This window comes from Aotus nancymaae, unplaced genomic scaffold (assembly GCF_030222135.1).
Source record: "Aotus nancymaae isolate 86718 unplaced genomic scaffold, 86718_ANA_hifiasm-v0.15.2.pri h1tg000014l, whole genome shotgun sequence".
Taxonomy (NCBI): Eukaryota; Metazoa; Chordata; class Mammalia; order Primates; family Aotidae; genus Aotus; species Aotus nancymaae.
This window is the reverse complement of record NW_026988425.1, coordinates 122,258,114-122,280,709: the sequence shown is the minus strand read 5'-3', so window position 1 is coordinate 122,280,709 and position 22,596 is coordinate 122,258,114. Positions and strand designations below refer to the sequence as shown.

At 40.5% G+C, this 22,596-nt stretch overlaps 1 protein-coding gene and 1 non-coding gene across 2 annotated transcripts in view; both read left to right on the top strand.

Annotated features, from left to right (window-relative positions):
• The window catches only part of CHSY1 (chondroitin sulfate synthase 1), a 73,401-nt gene that overhangs the window by 17,769 nt on the left and 33,036 nt on the right, over positions 1-22,596 (top strand). The gene's annotated exons all lie outside the window — the stretch shown is intronic.
• On the top strand, positions 21,061-21,123 carry LOC135275004 (U7 small nuclear RNA). Its single transcript, XR_010342730.1, has one exon. It is a non-coding gene; the product is annotated as a U7 small nuclear RNA (small nuclear RNA).

Here is a 22,596-nt window from a genome sequence, read left to right as displayed (position 1 = left end):
ACTTTTGCTGATTCCACAGACGTAATTGCTAGAGTGTAGGGTATCTCCCTGTTTGTTTTCCCAAAGGCCTGGCTGTTCTCTTCTGGTCATAATGACCTACATAGTTTAGAAACTTAACGTGTTTTGAATTTATAAAAGGAATCATGATGTAAAAAAGCCATTAGCATTTGGCTTTGCATTTGTTGTGTACCTTGAGTCTTCAGATAGTTAATTATGGTCTGTGAGTTTACAAATAGTTGTTGCTTTCAGAATAGGTGTCATATCAGCTTCTGAGTTACCGTGACACATACATGAAATTTGCCGAAGGAAGTCTGCTTGTAGATGTTTTCTCTGTCGCTGTTCTAGAGAAGATGAGTTGGCTTTGGACTTGCCTCTGTTGTGATTGGCAATGTGCACCCTTTGCCTGCACTTTGCAGGATCTGATATCAGTTAGGGTGAAAAAAGTTATGTAGGTTGTGTTGTCTTTAGATTAATAAACTGCTGGCAGTTGTGAGGATCAGAAGGAATTGCTAAATCTTTTGCCTAAGAAAAAGAATCCACTTGCTGATATGAACTGTTAGCTTTTCTCTGAACTAACTTTCTAAAGCATATACTTGAGTGAAAGAATAATATTCTTGCCTGTACTTGTCTACCCCTTGACTTGCTTTTAGATGTCTGCTAATCACTCTTATTTATTTTTTTGTTTGAACTTTAGGGAAGTGGACATTTTCCAGTATGCAGGGTGTGGTCATGTAATTTTTAATTATAAAGTCACAAAGATACATTTTAAATTCTAAATGGGATCTTGAGTGAACTCTTTAATCCCTGCTTGCCTTACATTATCCCCCCAAACCCAGCACATAGGGGATGGCATACTAGGCCTACGGGATCTCTGTATTGTCACGGATTTTTGCAGTGAGGAAAGCTGTTTGAGGATTTCACGGTGCTTTAAGCAGAATACAGCTGGCAATATTTCTGCATTTTCCCCATCCTAATTAAGTAGTTATAGCCTTGACACATTTCATTATGGTTAAAATATGTAATACGTTGTATACTTTGGAACACTTTCCCCTGATCATCATTTCTGAGAAGCCAGCTTTCTTGCTGGAATCATAAAAGATAGACCTTCTTTTGGGAGAGAATTTTTAAAAGTATGTCTTAGGGTGGTCTTGTTGTTATATACTGCTGGACAGACACCAACAGAGCCAGTATCTTCAGTTTGATCAAGAACTTGGTTTTAGCATTAGTGCCAAGATGTAGTTAGAAAGTGTCATCCTGGGGTTGTGGGGGTGGGAAGCCGTTACAGGGATGGTTTTCCTCTGATATAATGTAATCAGAAAAGGTTTCTGATGGCCTATGAAGGGGTGCCTGGAATTATCCTGTCTGGACAATTGGAGCCTCTTCTTAGGCTTGATGCCACCGTGCCTGGTTAATTTTTGTATTTTTAGTAGAGACAGGGTTTCACCATGCTGGCCAGGCTGGTCTTGAACTCCTGACCTCAGGTGAATCCTACCTGCCTTGGCCTCCGAAAGTGCTGGGATTACAGGTGTGAGCCACCGAGCCTGTCCAGCCGCTCTGCACTTCTTTAAATGCTGTGTGGTGACAGAGCTTTGACTCAGTGTTGCGGGCTTCTCCTCGGGGGCTTGTGCCACAGGGCCCTCCCACCTGCAGTACCCAGAGCTCTCTCTTTCTCTTCTGTGAGCTGCCTTGCCTGTGTCTTGGCCCATACTTCTGCTGAAATGTTGTCTGTCTTATGGTTTTGTTGAAGTGCTTTATTACGGATAGAGTATCTCTTCTCAGAGTAGAACTTACCTTTTCACCTTAATTGTGGAATTTTTATTGTCCACGAATTGTGAATCTTAAGTGCAGTCTAATGCATCGTTGTTTGCCTTTACAGTTTATGCTTTTGTGCCTTGTTTAAGAAGCTCTTCCCTTCCTTAGGTCACAAAAATTTTTTCTCCAATATATTTTCTTATATGTTTAAAGTGTTGCCTTTGACGTGTAGTTCTTTATTATAAGAGTTACATCTATTGGAATACTTACCATCTTACTAGACCTTTGATTTCTTTTTTTTTTTTCTTTTTGTAAGGCTTTAAGTGCTTCTAACCGAAGTTGTTATTAGGGTTTATCATTGTGTTCACCACTCAGGTAAGATTAATCCTTCGTGTGGATGAGGAAGTTTTACTTAACTTCCTGTAAATCTTGTTTCCCCATTAAGGCTCACATTATGGGAAATTATTGAGGTGGAGTCTTACGTTAAAGACGATTATGTTAAGCTTTGGGACTTGGAAGGCACTTGTTCTGTCCTTTTATAAACCTAGCCAGAAGGTAGAATTTTTTTTTGGCAAGTAGAAATAACACCTTAGGATAACACTTAGGTAATTAAAATGACTTGTGAGGAACAACTGTCAAAATCAAAGTCCAGCTTCATTTCTAAACTTGTTTTGATAATTATTGGTGGTTATTAATAAAAAACACTGAGAACTTTGTTTGGAAATAGTGTTAAATTCATTGAAAAGTCACAGGAGGGTGAGAGCGTAGGCCTTGAGGGTGGAGAACAGCTGAGAGGAGCTCAGCTCCTGGTCCCCCTAGCCACGGGGTGTCAGCAATATTGACTCAACTCAGGTGAAGTTTTTTTGAGAATTATTATTGAAAAATTTGAAATAGGAATTCATTTTATCTAGGCAAATATATGAAATACTATACTATTAATAAGAGGGAACAAAAAGTTGACTTAGGTAACCTGTTCATTCTGTCTTTAACTTTTGAGTTGATGTGTATTATACCTGTGGAAAAGTGCACAGGTCGTAAGTGTAGAACTCAGTAGATTTTCAGAGACTGCATGCAGGCAACCGGTACCCAGATCTATCTTTCTTTTATTTTCACATGTTTGACTAGGGGTAAAGGTGTAGACAGTAATCATTATTAATGACATTTGGAGATACTCAGAGGTAGATTTGACAGCTTTAATATGTTAATTGTTTTTAATAGCAAATCCTGTCATGTGACTCAAAATTCAGAAGTGCAAAGGGCTTACAGGAATACATCTTTTTACGTCTGCCTCCAACCCCTGGGCTTCCATTGTGAGTCAGCCACCACTATGCCTCCTTATGGAGGTATCCTATGTGTCATATCATATACAAGCAATTAAGTTTCTGCTTCTCTCCCTATTTATATGAATGGTAGCATAATACCTACTATCTGCATCTTGGAAGATTTCCCATTTGGTAAATAAAAGAACTTTGTCTTTTTGATGGACATTCAGGCTATTTCTAGTTCTTCCAGCAGTGTTTCTAGTCAGCCATTTAGCCCAAGGCTCCCCAACCTTTTTTCCCTCATGACATTGACTCAATTCACTCACACTGAGGAGCCTGCCTCCAAGGGCTGCTATTACCCCAATCCCTAGCTGCTGCCCAACCACTGCCCTGCCACCACTAACCCCCCAACAGCCTCATACCACCCTAGGCCTGGAAGGATTGTTCTCTGGGCACACGTGGAACTTCTTCATGTTACACCCGCACGCCAAAATAAACCAGTTTTGAAGCTCTGAGTTAGCCATCAAGTACTTGTTAAGGGCTCATTAATGAGCCTAGAACTGCCCTCTGAATTGGAGGAAAACTGCAAAAGATTGAAACATGAATGGCCGTCTTTTTCTCCCTCAAGGACTTTAGAGTAGTTGAGGAGACAAAGACCATATGTTCATGAAACAGTTGAAGAGAAATTAAAGATATGAAACCCAGTGATACTGATTTTAAATATAAAACAGTGCAGGGAAGGGTGAAATGGTAACGTTCTTTTTATAGGGAGGCACATCATCAGGGGAAACGAGTTTACAGCAAAATGTGTAAAAAGATAAAGTCTTCCTTGTTGGTCTGACTGTCTTATAAAGGAATGTTGAACATCCACATACCAGAAGCCTGTATATTTTTCCCTTTACTAATAGAAGAAATAAGTTTTTTTTAAATTGACACATTATAATTGTACATATTTGTGGGGGTATAGTTTAATATATACATGTATATGTTGTATAATGATCAAATCAGGAAGGTTAACACATCCATCACCTCATGAGAGGTTTTTGAATGTTCTCACCACAAAGAAATAATTTTTCTTGACTGTTAGTTGTCATGGAGATGGTTTGTGTTACAGTATTTCCTTCTTCACTCATTTAGGCTGCCCATTAACCTCGCAGGCCTGAGGACCAGGCAGACCCTCAGTGGCTAGAATAGATGTTCCAAAGGCTGAGCACTAATGCTGCATGTTCTATCCATTATCAAAAGTGGGGGATTGAAATCTGTAACATTATTATTATTATTATTATTATTTTGAGATAGAGTCTCTCTCTGTCACCCAGGCTGGAGTGCATTGGCATGACCTCAGCTCACTGCAACCTCTGCCTCCTGGTTTCAAGCGATTCTCGGGCCTCAATTTCCTGAGTACCTGGGATTACAGGAGTGCACAACCATGCCCAGCTAATATTTGTATTTTTATTAGGGACAGAGTTTCACCATGTTGACAGACGGGTCTTGAACTCCTGGCCTCAAGTGATCTGTCTGCTTCAGCTTCCCAAAGTGCTGGGATCACAGGTGTGAGCCACTGCACCTGGTCTGAAGTCTCTAACATTATTGTTGAATTGTCTATTTCTTCCTTCAATTCTGTCAGGTTTTTCTCCTTTTATTTCAGGGCTGTGTTTTGGGATGTGTATATGTTTATATTTGTTATATCTGCTTGATGGATAGACACTTACTGTAAAATTTCTTCTTTGTCTTCAGTAACAATTTTTGTCTTAAGTCTGTTTTGTCTGATATTATAATGACTCCAGTCTTTTCGTTACCACTTGCATGGTATATCTTTTTTCATTCTTTTACTTTCAACTTGCTTGTGTCATTGAATATGAAGTGTGTCTCTCATGAAGACAGCATATAGTTGGATCATTTAAAAAATTCATTCTGCCAATTTTGCCTAATAATTGGAGTGCTTAATTAATTTGCATTTACTATAATTACTGATAGAGGAGGACTTGTGTCTGCCATTTTGCTATTCTCTGTATGTCATATCTTCTTTGTTCTTTTGTTACTCCAATATTGCCTTTTTTCTGTGTTAAATAGGTATTATCTAGTGTACCATTGTAATTCCCTTGTCATTTCTTTTACAGCATTTTTTAAAGTTTTCTTAGTAGTTGCCCTAGAGATGAACACCTTACCTGATAATTTAGTTCAGATTAATACCAACTTAACAATAGTAAACACAAGATTTGCTCATGGGTAGCTCAGTTCTCTCCTCTCTTTGTGCTGTTGTTGTCAAACAAATTACATCTTTATACGTTGTATGCCAGTCAACACAGATTTATAATAATTGCTTTATGTACTTGTCTTTTCAGTCAGATCAGAGGAAAAAGTAATTACAAATAAAAAATACATTTATACCCTCTTTTACCTATGTAGTTACCCTTATTGGACTTTTTATTCATGTCAGTTTGAGTTACTATATAATGTTCTTTCATTTAAACTTGAAAGACTTCCTTTAATACTTTTCATAGAAGAAGTTTACTAGAGATGAATTCTCTTTGTTTCTCTTGGAATGTCCTGATTTCCCCTTCACTTTTTTCCTAATTTCTCCTTCACTTTTTGAAGGACATCTTTGTTGGATATAGAATTCTTGGTTGCTAATCTTTTTCTTTTAGCACTTTGAATGGAGGGTTTCTGGTGTTCATGGTTTCTGGTAAGAAATCAGTTGTTAATCTTATTGAGGACCTTTTGTATGTCATGAATTGCTTTTCTTGCTACTCTTAAGGTTCTCTTTGTCTTTCAACAGTTTGATTAGGATGTGTCTAGGTGATCCCTTTGAATTTATCATACTTGGAGTTTGTTGAGTCTCTTGGGTATGTGGCTTGTTTTTCATCAAATTTGGGGATTTTTCAGTTATTATTTCTTGAGTATTTCTGCCCCTTTCTCTCTCTCTCTTTTCCTTTGGAACTCCTATCATGCTGTGTTCTACTCATTTTTACTCCTGTTTTCTTTCTCTTTCTTGGAGTAGATAATTTCAGTGGCCTACTTTCAGATTCATGGATTCTTTCTTCTGCCTGTTCAAATCTGTTGTGATGTTCTCATTTCAGATATTGTACTTTTCAACTCCATAATTTCTATTTGGCTCTTGAAAAATACAAATAATTTCTGTCTCTGTATTGGCTGCTCTTTCCCCCTTGGTATGGGCCATACTTTCTGGTTTCTTCGCATAGCTAATAATTTTCTTTGGAAACTGGACATTTACTTACTGTTATTTAAATGTGGCAACTCTTGAAATCACATTCTATGCCTTCTTTAGGGATGTTATTGCTGGTTTTTGTTGTTTGTTTGGTGTATTTTCAGAACCAGTTCTGTATAGTGTGTTCTTTTTTGTATGTGGCCACTGAAGTCTCTACATGATTTTCTTAGTGCTTAGCTAATGACTGGACAGAGATTTCCTTAGATGCCTGGAACTAAAAAGTTTCCAACTTTTTGCTGAGGGGCTATGTGTACATGTTGGTGTTTGCCCTGAACACTCACCAGGCAGTTGACAACTCTGCCTTAACCTGCACTTAACTTGCTTGTGCAGAGAGCTTAGGGCCTTCTTGGATCTTTGCTGAACCTGTTCACGCACCGCCTCCCCAACACCCATGCATGTGGCCTTGTGGATTCCCAAGAATAATAAATAATATAGTGAAGTTTTTCAAAACCTCATATGACATCTTATTCCCTGCTTTTCTTTTTAAGCTTTTTTTTTTTTTTTTTTTTTGCCTTGATGGTTAGTCATCTGCTTGGGCAGTGCAGTGTTCAGCAATTGCCTGTGATTGTTTTTGACCAGCCTGCTTTCCCCTTCCAAGAGGCTGTTTGTAATAGGAGAATTCTGAGTCAGGTCAAACGAAGACAACATTGCAAGGTCTTCCAGGGAACTACCAGACAGGTCAGAGATAATGGCAGTTCCTTGGGAATGGGACTTTGAAGGAGCTCCAGCCCCTCTTTGACCCCTCTAGTGGCTTCCAGGCTGCTGGATTTTGCTATAATTGTAGACTGTTGTTTTTCAAGGCTAGGGTAGAAAACAGGCTGGAAATAGGGCAAATTAAAATGCCATAAAGCTTACTGTTACCAAAATTTTCATCTTTTTCTTCTACAAATGTTGTCTGGATTACTGCAGATCTTTAATATCCAGAGTCCTTAAAAGGTTGCCTCTGCCCATTTTTGCCAGTGTTCTCTTGACTTTTAGGGCAGACAGAATTTTTGGAGGTCTTCACTCTGCCATTTTCACTGATGTCACCTGAGAGCATCCATTATGGAGCTTTAGCTCCACAGCTTAAATTTGGCTTTTTATAATTAGATGAATTATGCTGAGTGTCCCCTTATACGCTGTTTAAGAAGTCAGGGTATCATGCCCTAAAAATTAGAAAGACCTTCAACCACTTAGTTACAATATTCACATACATTCATTTCAAAAATAAATTTTGGATATCTGTTAGCAAGAAACTGTGCTAACTAGGGACACAGCAGTGCAGAAAGCCAAGACCTTGGTTTTCTATATGCTGGCGGAGCAAGGTGGGGTGCCGTGAGACAGACAGTGCAGAGGAGTATGTGTGGTATTTTAGGACATAGCATGGTGGCCAGCATGACTGGTATGGAATGACAAGGCAGAGCAGGGTGAAGGGTGAGGCTAGGCAGCAGCAGAGTTGAGGGGAGGCAGGGAATACTGAGGACTTTGGTTTGGGCACAAATAGGCATGGCTTGAATCACGTGGCTTCATTCAGCTTAGTTCTTCATTAGCTGTGTGGTCTTGGGCAGCGAGTTACCTGACTCCCCTGAACCTTAAGTTCCTTAAAAATGAAATTATCAGTTTATCCTTGGGTGGTTCCAAGGATAAATTGAGATGCTGCGTATTACCTATTATCATAGCTCATGTTTGGGACAGATGAGTGCTTGTGAAATGTGAGGGCTACCGGAAACTATCCTCAAGTATCTGAAAAGCAAATCCTTTCAGAACCCATTCCCTGAGACCGCCGGATAGATTCTGACCTTTATAAACAAATACTTGAGTATGATTTGTAGTAATGTTGTCGTCTTGGAATCCCATGTTTTTGTTTTTACAATTTAGGGAAGACTATTTTGACAGAACCAATCATAGTTTACCTAAAATGGATGCGTTAGTTGCTTTAGATCTGTGTTTTTTTCTTTTTTAGCAAAACGAACCTTCTCCAAGTACTTGAACATCTCTGAAATGATTTCACCATTTGGTATATCAGAGTCCTGTGATTGTGAGGCCTGTTAGCACGTTCTCAGGAGGTGGGATCAATGGATCATTTTTTTTATCTTAAGGCATAGCACAGTGGCATTTCCTGTATACAGTTGAAGACATTGAGATCACAGCTCTTACCACGTCAGTTCCCAAAATAGAACTGATGAGTTAGCCTGTTCTCACACTGCTATAAGGAAATACCGGAGACTGGGTAATTTATAAAGAAAAGAAGTTTAATTGGCTCATCCTTCCGTAGGCTGTACAGCAAGCATAGCACAGGTATCTGCTTGGCTCCTGGGGAGGCTTCAGGGAGCTTTTACTCATGGTGGAAGGCAAAGAGGGAGCAGGCATCTTTTTTTCTTCTTTCTTTCTTTCTTTCTTTCTTCTTCTTTTTTAATTTAAATTTCCTGGCAACTTTCATTTAAAGCAGGCATCTCACATGGCAAGAATGGGAGCAAGGGAGTCAGGGTGGCACACATGTTTAACCAACCAGGTCTTGTAAAGCACTCACTGTTAGGAGGACAGTAACAAAGTCTAAACCATTCATGAGGGATCCGCCCCCATGATCCAGTCGCCTCCCACCAGCCCCCACCTCCAATACTGGGGATTACATTTCAGCATGAGATTTGAGTGGGGACAAATATCCAACTATATCACCTGGTAATCTGCCTTTTAAAAAGTACATCAATATTCAAAGCATTTTGAGATAAGAATAAAACAAGGCTCGACAGTGGTTCACTCCTGTAATTGCAGCACCAAGGTGGGAGAATCACTTGAGCCCAGGAGTTCAAGACCAGCCTAGGCAACAAAGTAAGACCCTGTCTCTGCCAAAAAAAAAAAAAAAAAAAAAATTAGCTGGGCATTTTGTTGCACGCCTGTGGTCCTAGCTACTTGGGAGGTGAGGCGGGAAGATGGCTTGAGCCTGGGAGGTTGAGGATGCAGGGAGTTGTGCTTGTGCCACTGCACACCAAGGCAGAATACTGTAAGCTACACGGGAAAGCACAGGGTGGGTGCCTGGAACAATTAGGGCAGGCAGGATGAGTTGGGGAGCTGTAGGGGCACTCTGATTGCCTGGGCCACACCCTTCTGTAAAGGCGGCTGGGTTTCTGGACTGTTCCAATCATGAAGGATCCTTGCACATTTTTTTTTCTTTCTCAGGTATGTCTTTATTAGTAGGAAAACATCCTTGCGCATTTTTAAGAGGTCTTAAGATGGCAGCAGTAGAGCTTTTGAGTCTTTAGTTCTAATATTTAATCATCTTTATTGAACTAATAAGACTATCTGGTGTTTAAAGAGGATCAGGTGAGGGAACAAAGGCAAAGCTGGCTCTGGTGGTGGCAGCGTTGTTTGGCTAAGCCAGTGTCACCTGGGATAGGACAATTGGAGGTAAAGCGTGAGATTTAGAGGTATGTGGACATCAACTATTAGCATTGCCAGTGGGTCTTAGACCAGGTGGGAGTTTTTCAGGGGTAGACTGTCTGCAAGAGAGTCACTTGAGGTGATTGTTAATGGACAAATTTCTGGACCTCAGACTTGGCAGGTGGAGTCCAGTGATCTGCACCGTTTACAGGCCTCTCTGGTGAATCTGTTTAATAACCATCATTGCCATTTATGCTTCTAAAACATGTCTTATGATTTAGTGATGTTATGGATGTGTGAAAACTGAAGTTAGGTTTTTGTGAATTGACATCATCCCATTTAGCCCTGAGTCCTAGAGAAAAGAAAAGGAATTGGACTTTGGTCTTTCCAATAAGTAACTTGTATAAAGTCAGGTTGGTGAGAAGCCAGACTTGGCTCACAAATGCCCCCAGTCATATGTTTGATAGGTTAATTCTTTTCCCTTCTTTTCTCCTCTGAGCCATGCTACTGGCAATGAGTTGTGTAACCGGATGCAGTCACGTCTTACTTAATGACAGGGATACATTCTGAGAAGTATGTCCTCAGGTGGTTTTGTTGTGTAAACATCATGAGGGCACTTACACAAGCATAGATGGTACAGCCTCCAACATGCCTAGGGTGTATGGTGTAGCCTGCTGCTCCTAGGCCACAAACCTGGACAGCATGTTACTGTGCTGAATGCTGTAGGCAACTGGAACACAGTGGTAAGGGTTTGCATATTTAAACATATTTCAGCATATGAAAGGCACAGTAAAAATGAGGTGTTGGCATCTTACAGGACCACAGTATAAAGGGTCTGTTGTTGACTGCAGCATCTTTACAGGGGCCATGACCGTAAAAGTGAGTGGATGAATGGTCAGCAGTGAATCCCGAGTCACAGTGTGGAAATACTCTGTATTAGATGAGATGATGAAAACAAAGAACTTTTGGCCAGGGATTAAACTGACAAACACCTTAAAGCTAAAACTAAATGATACTTTAAAACATCTTTTGTTTCTGCAGTTGATTTCACAAATGTCCTGTGGTTTGGTTATAAACCTTCTTAAGCCTCAGCTTTTGTTAGTCACCATGAAGTGTAACTCTAAATTTATTTATCAAACAAATTATAGTTTAAAGAAAGTAGTTGGCTGAGTGTGGTGGCTCACCCCCTGTAATCCTAGCACCTTGGGAGGCCAAGGCGGGTAGATCACCAGAGGTCAGGAGATGGATACCAGCCTGGCCAACATGATGAAACCCGGTCTCTACTAAAAGTACACAAAATTGGCCCAGCGTGGTAGTGAGCGGCTATAATCCCAGCTGCTCAGGAGGCTGAGGTAGGAGAATCACTTGAACCTGGGGGCAGAGATTGAAGTGAGCTGAGATTGCACCACTTCACTCCAGCCTGGACAAAGAGCAAAGCTTCATCTAAAAAAAATTAAAAGTAGTTAACAAAGTATTTGTTAATCACTGTGGTGGTTTTAATGCTTGTTTTGAAGTCTGATAATCTTCCTCCTGGAAGTGGAGAGCTTAATTTCCCTCCTCTTGACTGTGGGGGGACATAGTGACTCAGTTCTGCTGAATGGAGTGGAGAATGGGAATCTGCTAGACATCACCATGACATCACAGGAGTGAGTCACATTTGTATCAGTTACTCTCTAGCCTGATGGCATGAGAAGGACACTTTACCTCTGCAGTCTTCCCAAAATCCACAACCCTAGTTTAGTCAGGAGAAAACTTCAAACAAACCCAAGGTGTGGGACTTTCCACAAAATACCTGACCATTGTTCTTCAAAAGTGTCTAGGTTGGCTGGGTGCGGTGGCTCACACCTGTAATCCCAGCACTTTGGAAGGCTGAGGCGGGTGGATCATGAGGTCAGGAATTTAAGACCAGCCTGACCAATATGGTGAAACCCCGTCTCTACCAAAAATATGAAAATTAGTCGGGTGTGGTGGCACGTGCCTACAGTCCCAGCTACTCAGGAGGCTGAGGCAGGAGAATCGCTTGAACCCAGGAGGCGGAGGTTGCAGTGAGCCAAGATTGTGCCACTGCACTCCAGCCTGGGTGACAGAGCAAGACTCTATCTCAAAACAAAACAAGAAAAGTGTCAGGGTCACAAAAAGCAAGGAAAGACTGGGAAACTGTCACAGATTAGCGGTGACCAAGGAGATGGGATTACTAAATGTGCTGTGGGGCCCTAGGTTGGAAGACAAAAGGGACATTAGGGGGAAAACTGGTGAAATCTGAATAAAGTCTACACTTTAGGTAATAGTGTGTACATATATCAGTTTCTTAGTTTTGTTCTATGTAGCATAGTTAAGTGAGATGTTAACATTAGAATAAGTGGGGCAAAGCTGTGGGAACTCTCTCTGTCGTCTTTACAATTCTCCTTTAAATCTAAAATCATCTTGAAGTACAAAGTGGCTAGAACCAAGAGATGATCTAATTGGTCACAAAAGTGATGTCGCTGTCTCTGCATCTGTATCCTGATGGCTTCTCTGTGCCAAGGGGAAACTGGGCAAAGCAGTAGAAGACTAGATCCTCTGTGACTCTAAGTGGATATTGTGCAGGATGTGATTTTTAGCTTATTGACTTCTAGGAACTCTCAGACAGAAAGGTCTTTGTGTGTGAGGGCTGCAGACTTCTATCCCTTACAAAGAGCTTATCAGTTGAGCAAGCTTATAATGTGCTGTGTTATTACTGTAAAAAATTTGTAATGGTACCATAACAGCAAAATGTTTCCCTGGCTAAAAAGACCTTTCAGCATTCACTCAGCAATTTAACACTCAGGCTTGGTGACATCATCTTGGTTAACCCTCTAGTATTTGGCTTCTGTGTTTTCTCTCATTGAACCCTTGTAGGGATTAATAAAAAAAAAAGAAAGAAAAAAACAGTACGAAGTTATTTTCTTTGATGTCTAGCACTTATTTCCACAGCCTTTTCTTTAAAAAACAAAACAAAAAGTTCCCTACAACAGAAAAATACTATAGGTGCTAGTTTTCCTTTCACATATATTAACACGTTTGTGTGTTTCTCCTGCAACAGATACACTGGTTTTAAAGCAAAAATTTTTATTTTAAATGATGTGGTTTATTTAAGGCAGAAAGTTGAGTATGGTTTCATTTATTGTTACCACTTGAGGAATGCCTGTTTGTTTTTTAGGTGTTTATATATTCTGTAATAATTTAGAATTCTAGTTACTTTATTAGGGTAAGATGAGCATGGATATTGAAATAGCCCAGATAATACAAACATACTTAATTTTTAAAATTTTATATATATATATATTTGTAGAGAGAGAGAGAGAGACTCAGTCTGTCACCCAGAGTAGCATGCAGTAGGGCAATCTCAGTTCACTGCAGCCTCCACCTCCTGGGTTCAAGAGATTCTCGTGCCTCAGCATCCCGAGTAGTTGGAATTACAGGCATGTGCCAGCACACCTGGCTAATTTTTTTTTTTTTTAGTAGAGAGGATTTTGCCGTGCTGGCCAGGCAGTTCTCTAACTCCTGATGCCAAGTGATCTGCCCACCTCGGCCTCCCCAAGTGCTGGGATTACAGGCCTGAGCCACCACCCCCGGCTTGTTAATACAATATTTTTAAAAAACTGTGTACCTGTTGTATGACGTAGGGGCTGCTGCATTGAACATAGCAAAGCTGTTCTCACAATGCATTTGTTTCTCTATGGAGATGTCAGAAAATAAGGAGACAAATAAATAATGGCAGGTGGCACTGAGTCCGAAGCAATACAAGCATGACAAGGCAGTAGACTCATGGAGGGACAGGGGCTGCTTGTCCAGCTGGGAGAGTGATAGGCAAACCCTGGTCATACCTGGGAAAGGACCTTTTGAGCAGTTCAGACGGAAGGGAATGGGGTGTGTAGCGGCCCTGAGGCAGTGGAATGTGTCCATAACTAAGAAAACACGGAAGCTGAGTTGTTAGAGCATGTGAGTGAGAGGGGCAGTGCCCTGTGAGGCCTGTCCCCTTCTGTGATAAGAATATTGGGTGTCAGAGTCATTGAGCTGAGAGGGCCCCGAGGGTTGGGGCAGAGGAGCCTCCATTTCCAGAGGGCCCTGCAGCTCGGTGCATGGAGAAGCAGCTGCAGAGTTGGAGCAGGGAGGTTGGTTGGCAAACATGCTGATAGCTCTCAGGAGAGGCAAGGGGAAGTGGCTGGAACCAGGTGAGTGGTGAGAAGTGGTTGGAAGGTAGAATTTTACAGGTAGAGCTGATAGGATGTGGGGGGAGAGACAAGTTGCCTGAGCAGTTGAATTCCCAGTGAACTCACAGGGATAGAGTTCCTGGTGAAGGGGAAGACTGCGGAAGTTGAGGCTTGATATTCAAATACCATTGTCAGCATATCGATGGTGTTTAAGACCAGAGGACAAATGACAGCACATGGCAGGTTAGGGAGATAGAGGCAGGGTCTGAAGCTGAGCCTAGAGGCTCCCATGGGTTAGAGGTCAGAGACGAGGGGGCACCAGCTGAGGAGACTGAGCAGGTGAAGCCAATTAAATAGGAGGAAACTTTGATTTATATTTGCTTAGTTTGCACTTGGAATGCTTGAACACCTCACCATTTGAGTACTTATTACATTAATAGTTCGCTTGGAAAGTGGGTATGTGGGAGATTCTTCTCAAAAGTGAGTATTATGTTTAAAAAGAATCCTCTGGTACGGGTGGACAAGAATGGGAGACGTGCCGGCATAACAGTGGGAAAAGTTTTTCTCTGCTGATGACTGGTGTACCAGACGTTACTTGAAAATAATAAACCTCAATGGCAGCCCGAGAACTAGTGGACCACAGACAGTGGGCGGTCAGCACCTGGGCAGAGCTGAGTGGTGTGTGTTTGGAGAAGTAAGCTGTGGAGCATGGGCTCCGTGGTTATAGAGGTTTTATTTACCATGACATTTGATGTTTGCTTATATTGATTTAAAAATGTATGGTTTGTTTATTTTTAAAAAGATAATCCACTCCTCCCTGCCGGGGAACTGGATGCATCCTCCTGAAGCTGCTTCATATCTTTACCAGCTGCATAGAAATGTACCAGGGCCTCAGCCTTTGTTTTGCAGTCTTCAGCCTATCAACTTTTAAGAGACTGAATGCTGTTGATCGCTTGGGGATCTAAGCCTTTGTAATACTTACAGTAGATCAATATGATTTCTAAGCAGACACATAACTTGGAAAGCAGAAATCACTATTAATTTTAGGGGACAGTTATAATTGAACATTGATTCAGTTAAGCCTTTGTAATAACTAGATTTTTTGGAGGTGGATGAGGTTTAAGGGTATCTTATACTTTGGGTATAGAGAGAAACCCCATTTGAACAAACCCCATTTAAACTGCGTTCTTCTAAGCCTCTGCTTCGTCTTCTGTAAAACAGGGCTACTTAACTTATCAAAGGTCGTACTGCTTGTAAAGAGATAGATTGAGAGTTTTAATCCCGGTGGGCTGACTTTAGAGCCTGCAGGTTGAACTCTAATGATCACATTTTCTTTTTCTGTATGATACTGCACTGTACCTTTTTATTGTAAATATCACCAATATATTTTTTTAAAAGAACCAATAAAGTTGAAATGTTGAGAATTTTTGACGAAGGGAAAATGTTCATGGTTCTTACATTTCTTTACTTGGTGGGATACTTTTAGTATACTCATATGTTTAAGAATAAGAATATATTCAAGTAATAGCTGTTGGACCTCATAGAGATGTTTGTTTTTGAGACAGAGTCTTGCTCTGTCACCCTGACTGGCATGACTGTAGCTCAGTGCAGCCTCAAACTCTTGGGCTCAGACAGTCCTCTCACCTCAGGCTTCTGTTGGCCTGAGCCATCATGCCTGGCCTGTTTTAACATAAATTTAACTTTAGGAGAGTTTCATTTTTTATGTATGTATTTATTTATTTATTTTTGAGACAGAGTCTTGCTCTGTCGCCTAGGCCAGAGTGCAGTGATGCGTTCTCAGCTCACTGCAACCTCTGCCTTCCGGGTTCAAGCGATTCTCCCACCTCAGCCTCCCTAGAAGCTGGGATTATAGGCGCCCTCCACCACACCAGGCTAATTTTTTGTATTTTGAATAGACAGGGTTTACCATGTTGACTAGGCTGGTCTCAAACTTTTGACCTCAGGAGATCCACCTGCCTCAGTGTTCCAAAGTGCTGGAATTACAGGCATGAGCCACCGTGTCCAGCCAGAGTTTTAGATTTACAGAAAAATTATAAAGATAAAAATCTATGCTTTATTTAGATGTCCTTAGCTTTGACCTGTTGTCTTTTTCTCTCTTGTTATATCTCCAGGCTCCTCCTGCCTGTGCCAGTTTCTTAGGCATTCCCTGTTTTTGGTGACCTTGACAGTTTTGAGGAGTGCTAGTCAGGTATTTTGTAAAATTTTCCTTTTTTGGGATTTGTCTGATTTTTTTCTCATGACTAGGTTGGTGTTATGGATTTCTGAGGGGAAGACTGTAGAGATAAAATGCCATTTCCATCATATATCAAGGGTACATGTTGTCAACATGATTTATCATTGTTGATGTTGACCTTGATCACCTAGCTGAATGGACTGTTTGTCAAGTTTCTTCACTGCAGAGTTAGTCTTTCCCCTCCTTTACATACTGTGCTCTTCAGGAGAAAGTCACCAATAAGCAGCTCACACTTATGGATGGGGAGTTACGCTGTACTTCCTTGAGGTTGGAGTAGCTATGTAATTTCTTCTGTTCAGGAGGGAGATTTGTCTCTTCTTCCTCATTTATTTGTTCAGTTACATATGTATGCCAATATGACCTCATACATATTTATATTTTGGATTATATAAACCTTTATTTTGTTGTTAAACTTGTTCCAGCTTTGTCTACTGTTGGTTGGTCCTTCCTCCCTCCTTCCCGCCCTTCTGCACTACTACACCTCTTTTCTTTCTGGCACTAGATGATGCTCCAGGCTCATCTTATATATTTCCTGCCCAAGGCCTGGAATCAGCTGTTTCCTCAAGGAATCCAGGCTCTTCTCCTGGAGAATGATAGTAGGAAGCAAGATTTGGGTGCCAGGTATGCTCACTGCTGTTGGGGTGTCACTTGCTTCTAGGTCCCCTCAGATGACAGAGCATGGAAATATCTGTGTGTATACTAACCCATGAGTATACACATATCTATAAATATTTCTGAATATGACGATCTGTATTTATATTAAGCTAAACATGAATTGATGGTGATGTCTCCAGCTCTAATTATTACCATGTGGATCGTTCTAGCCTCCTTCTTTGCTTAATTGTAACTTCCCAAACATTAAGAAACCTGGCGTTCACCACCTGCCATCCATTTACTTAATTCTTTAATTTCAGCGTACAAGTATAGTGGTTTCAGAATTGTTAACACATCTCCCTTTGGGAAACAGCTTTAGCAAATAGAGTACAGTGCTTATTTCTTTTGCCTTTAGTCTTACAGTCTTCGTTCATTTTCAGTTACTTAGGTCAGCATCTTCTGCCCTGCCCACTTCAGCGAGGTAGTCTCATACATTTGTAATACAGTTAGTTTTTTTGTCACACTCTGCATTCCATCCCGGGACCCCTGCTCCTGACCTCCTAAATGATTTCGTAAAAATTTGTACACATGCAGGTTAGCGCTTTGTGCTGTAAAGTTCATGGGTTTTGACAAACGCTGTGTTTATATATCCACCATTACAGCATTATGCAGAATGGTTTCACTACCTTAAAAATCCCCGCGTTTCACCTGTTCAGTGCTTCTCCCCCCTTCCCAGCTGCTAAGTCCTTGGGACCACTGATATCTTTTTACTGCCTCCATAGTTTTGCTTTTTCCAGCGTGTCGTATAATTGGAATCATACCTACGTAGCATCTTCAGACTGGATTCTTTCACCTAGGAATATGCATCTAAGATTCATCCGTGCCTCTTTGTGGCTTGACAGCTCATTTCTCTTTTAGTCACTGAATATTATTCCATTGTGTGGGTGTCCCGTATCTCTTCAACCACTGAAAGACATTTGGTTGTCTCCAGTTTGGGACAATTGGGAATAAAGCTGCTGTAAACATTCATGTGCATGTTTTTATGGCGACATACATTTTTAAATCAGTTGGGTAAATATCTAGGAGTATGATTGCTGGATTGTATATAAGACTTTTTATCTTTGTAAGAAACTGCCAAAGCGTCTTCCAGTGTGTCCGTAGCATTTTGCATTCCCAGCTGCAATGAATGAGAGCTCCATTTTCCGTCCTCTCCAGCACTGAGCATTATTCAGTGTTTTGGATTTTAGCCATTCTAATAGTTACGTAGCGGTGTCTCATTTTGGTTTTAGGAAGAGGTTTTTGATGCCTTCTTAATGGCTTAGTTCAGGCTGAGGTGCTTTTATTTGGTATTGTGTTTCTAGCTATTTATAATTTGGGCAAGTTGCTCTTCCGTTTTTGTATTTTAGTAATATTAAAGTTGGACATGTTTATGCCTGACTATAATGAGCATATGGAAAATTGTTGAACTGATTTTTCTCTGAGGTTGGGTTTGATTTTTTTTATGTTCTTTTTATGATTGTTCATGTGCCTTCGGCATCTAGAATATTAATAATACGGAGTACTTAACCTTAATGGGAATGGCAAAAGTTTTTAAGACAAGTCTGAACAACTTATAGAAGATTGTCACATTCCATGTTTGCTACCTAGATGAATATTAACAAGCTGAAAAAGATCTGGAAGAGATGTACACGAGTTGCTCATTCATTTGTTCTTCAACAAGTAATTATTAAATGCCTACTATGTGATAGTGGTGCTGTGTGGCAGGGTAGTAAGGTAAGCAAACATATACCCGTCCTTGCTGTTGTGAAATGTATCTAATGGGAGAGACAGATGATACCTGTATTTCTGTGTTTCATTCAGCACTCAACAGAATCAACGTTCAGCAGATACTTGTGTGCCTGCTCTGTGCTGGGCACTGTGGCCTGGCCCTAGGGAAGTCAGAGGGGACAACAGACTAGGTATTTGCCTCTCTGGAATTGATGTCCTTATAGGGGATTGTTTCATTAATTTCAGCTTTGGTACTCCTATGAAGACAAAGTGCAAAGAGCTGTGAGCATATGAATGCAGTTGTCTTGGGCTACACAGGCAGGCCGGCCTCCAAGAGCAACTGGTCTGGAGGACGGGAGCAGTGAGACAGGTTGAGGTTGAGAGGGGGAGGCGTGGAGAGGAGGAGCATGACACTGGAAGGTGGCTTGCTTGGTGGGGTAAGAAAGAAATGAGGATAATAAATGTAGGCGGTGGTGGTCTGATGGCAGGGCCTGTGGATTTTATGTTATCAGCTTGCTTTAGTTTGGAGAAAATAGTCCTCCCCCAGCAAGAACTGTTTTTGTGCTTCCTATCCCAGTCCCTTCCTTTCATAGGTAAATAAAGTACAGTTGATACAAGTCAGTGTACTCTTGTAGAGAATGGAGTTTTTTGAGACTACCTTTTTAATGTCATAAAATAGAAGCAGAACAGACAAATATAGAATAAAAAGCATTCCCTTTCTTTTAGCCAAAATGGATTATAGATTAACAAGACAACCCGACTTTCAAGTAGCTTGTCCCATAGGAGAGAAATCACGTATAATAAGACATTTCAGCGAGAAATGCTAACAGGGCTAGATACAGAGTTCGGGAAACTGAAGACAGATTGCTTGGAGTGGCACAGAGAGGTCCATGTGTGTGGTGGCTTACTCAGCTGTGTGGAAGATCAGACCAGCCTTCCAAGGGAAGAAGAAGACAGGGCCAAGGTCATGGGGCAACCACTTTAGAAGCATGTAATAAAAATGCTGGCATAAGAATGCTGTATTTATAATATAAAATTATTTTGGTTAAAATATTATTTTAGAAGAATTTATTTTTCTCTATGTTTATTTATTTATTTTTGAGACAGTCTTGCTGCGTTGCCCAGGCTGGAATGCAGTGATGTAGTCTCGGCTCACTGCAACCTTCACCTCTCAGGTTCAGGCACTTCTGCCTCAGCCTCCTGAGTTGCCAGGACTACAGGCATGCCCCACCACACCTGGCTAATTTTTGTATTTTTAGTAGAGATGAGGTTTCACCATGTTGGCCAGGCTGGTCTTGAACTCCTGACCTCAGATGATCCACCCACCTTGGCCTCCCCAGATGCTGGGATTACAGGCGTGAGCCACCAGCCTATATTTAAAACTTAGAGAAGATTTCTGTACCATAGCAACTCTGTGAAGGTCTTACTCAGTAGCTGTTAAACTTTGTATCCTACCCCTTCATCTTTTTATGGCCTTGAAAACTTAAGTTTGCTGTATCTGATGATGTAGGCTCATACTGATAATATACTCTGGAAAATGTTTTAAGGTTTTAAGCTCTGTAATTTGTAGTCTTTATTTAGTATTCTCAGATCTTTACACATTGTGTTAGTTCTCGCGTTGCCATAAAGAAATGCCTGAAACAGGATAATTTGTAAAGAAAAGAGGTTTAATTGGCTTATGGTTCTGCAGACTGTACAAGAAGCATGATCCTGGCATCTGCTTGGCTTCTAGGGAAGACTCAGGAAACTTCCAATCATGGTGGAAGGCAAAGGAGGGGCGAGGTATCTCATAGTGGGAGCAGAAGCAAGAGAGAGCGAAGGGAGGAGGTGGAGATGCCGCACACTTTTAAAAAACCAGATCTTGCGAGAACTCACTATCACGAGAACAGTACCAAGGCGAGGGTGCTAACTAAACCTTATCCATGAGAAATCCACCTCCATGGTCCAGTTGCCTCCCACCAGGTCCCACCTCCAACATTAGGGACTACAATTTGACATGAGATTTTGTGGAAACACAGATCCAAACCACATCACACAGCATTCATATACCAAACTATATAAGCATCTATTACAGTTATAGAGGATGTACACAATTGAAAATTCAGTTATTATTTTAAGATGGCAGATGGAGACATAGCTTGTGGGGTAAGTTTGATGCAGGTCCTACTATAGTCCATGTCTCCCTGAAAAAAGGACGTACAGTGCTTTCATGATATAAACTGTAGTGAAATGGGTATCCTTGTGTCCTATACAATCCCTGGTAAGTGTGTATTCAGGGTATGTGAGGTACAGGGCTGGTGGGTGGTGAGATGTGCTGCACCCAGTGGCGCGAAGCTGCTGTGTCTTTACCAAACGCAGGATGAGGCTGGGGTTGGCACATAGAGGGCGTAAGTTCTGCACGTACACGCTCTGATATCTGTACACAGCACAGAAACAGTTTGTGTAATGGGGTCTCTCTGCATGAGGCCAGATGCCATTTCACAGGGTTTTGCCCTACCAGCCCCACAGGTGATGGATCCTGGTCACTTGGGACTGGCCCAGATTTTACCAATTTGGGACTGGCCCAGATTTTACCAATTTTCCATACCTGGGCTCTCTGTTTAAGGTTGAAGGAGTCAGTTTTCATTGGAGGGAAAATGAGACAGTGGCTAGTCTGCCACATTCTTGTATTTGTGCTTTTTACAACTCTTTTAGAATTTGTCTAGCAGGCTTTCCGGTTTTTGCCGGAAAGCCCAAAAAAATAAAAAACAAAAAGAAAAGTAAAGGCCTCGTGATTTTTAAGGTACAATTGAGTAAGACTTAAACACCAAGTCTAGGAAATTACACACAGTAGCAACTATGTAAATATTTAATGTGGGAGTTTGCTTTTCTTTGTTCCTCTATCATCTGTTTCTTTTCACCTTGCTTCAAGGTCTGATTAATCTGGAAGACATATTTTGTGCTGCTGTAGTGTTTTGGAATAGTTGTGTGACTTTAGTATACTTTTTTCATTTATACCATCCTAGTTGTTTTTCTATTTTAGGACTTTATATTAGCTGTTGTGTGGAATACATTTGATAAACAGGATTTATCTGGTTTCAGCACTATTTTGTCAGGTAGCACACTTCCTTTTTTTAAAATTTGAGAATAGTCTTGCAGAATATTGAGTCTGTTTACTTTTAGTGTAAAAACTAACACTTGGGTTTAATTATACCATATTTATTCTTTGTTTTTCACTGGTCAGCCTCTTCTAATTTTTTTTTTTCCAGTTTAGATGCTTTTTATTTCATTTTTTTCCTTTCTCTACCATTTGTCTGGTGGTAAGCTCTAGAGATTACATCATGCAGTTTTGACTGACTAAAGACTATAGTATCACTTCCCAGAAAATGTAAGGATTTTAGAACACTGTAGCTCGATGAAGTCCTCCTCCTTTTGGGATATAGTTGTTAAGTGTGTGTGTTTCCTTTAAGACATCATTATTACTGTTCTATACAGTTGATTTATATTTAGATTTATATTCATGGTTGCCCTTCCTCCTACTGTTTTCCTAACTGCGTTTCTGTTCTTCCATCTGGATTTTTTTCCTCCTTTCCGAAGAATTAACTCTTTCAGATTTCCTTAATACAGGTTTTCTATTGATGAATTCTTCATTTTTGTTTGTCAAGTATTAATTTTACCTTCCTATTTTTTCAATGTTTATGAAAATTTTAAAATTGAAATTGTTTTCAGTCAGCATTTATATACTTACCATCTGGATTCTACCAGTAATATTTTATTATACTTGCTTTATTACGTATCTATCCATCCATTTTATTTTTTGATGCATTTCAAAGTTTATTGGTACACTTCCCTTCAAGTGTTTTCAACATGTTTATTATTACCTAGAGTTGCATAATGACTTAAAGTTTGTTATTCTTTTAGATCATGTTTACATTCAACAAAATGTATATCTTAAGCTTGCATTCACCTAGCTTTGATAAGTGCATACACAAGTGTAACCCAAACTCCTTGTAAGATATATATTACTGTTACTTCAGAAAGTTCTTCCTGTCCTTCCCAATGAATCTCCCAGCTCAGGGCAACCACTGTTCTGATTTTCTTCTACCAAAGATTGATTCTGTCCTCTAACTTGATTTAAATAAAATCATATGTATGTACTCTTAAATGCTTCTCTCACTTGAGCATATTTCTGAGGCTCATTCATAAGGTCATGTGTATCAGTTGCTCATG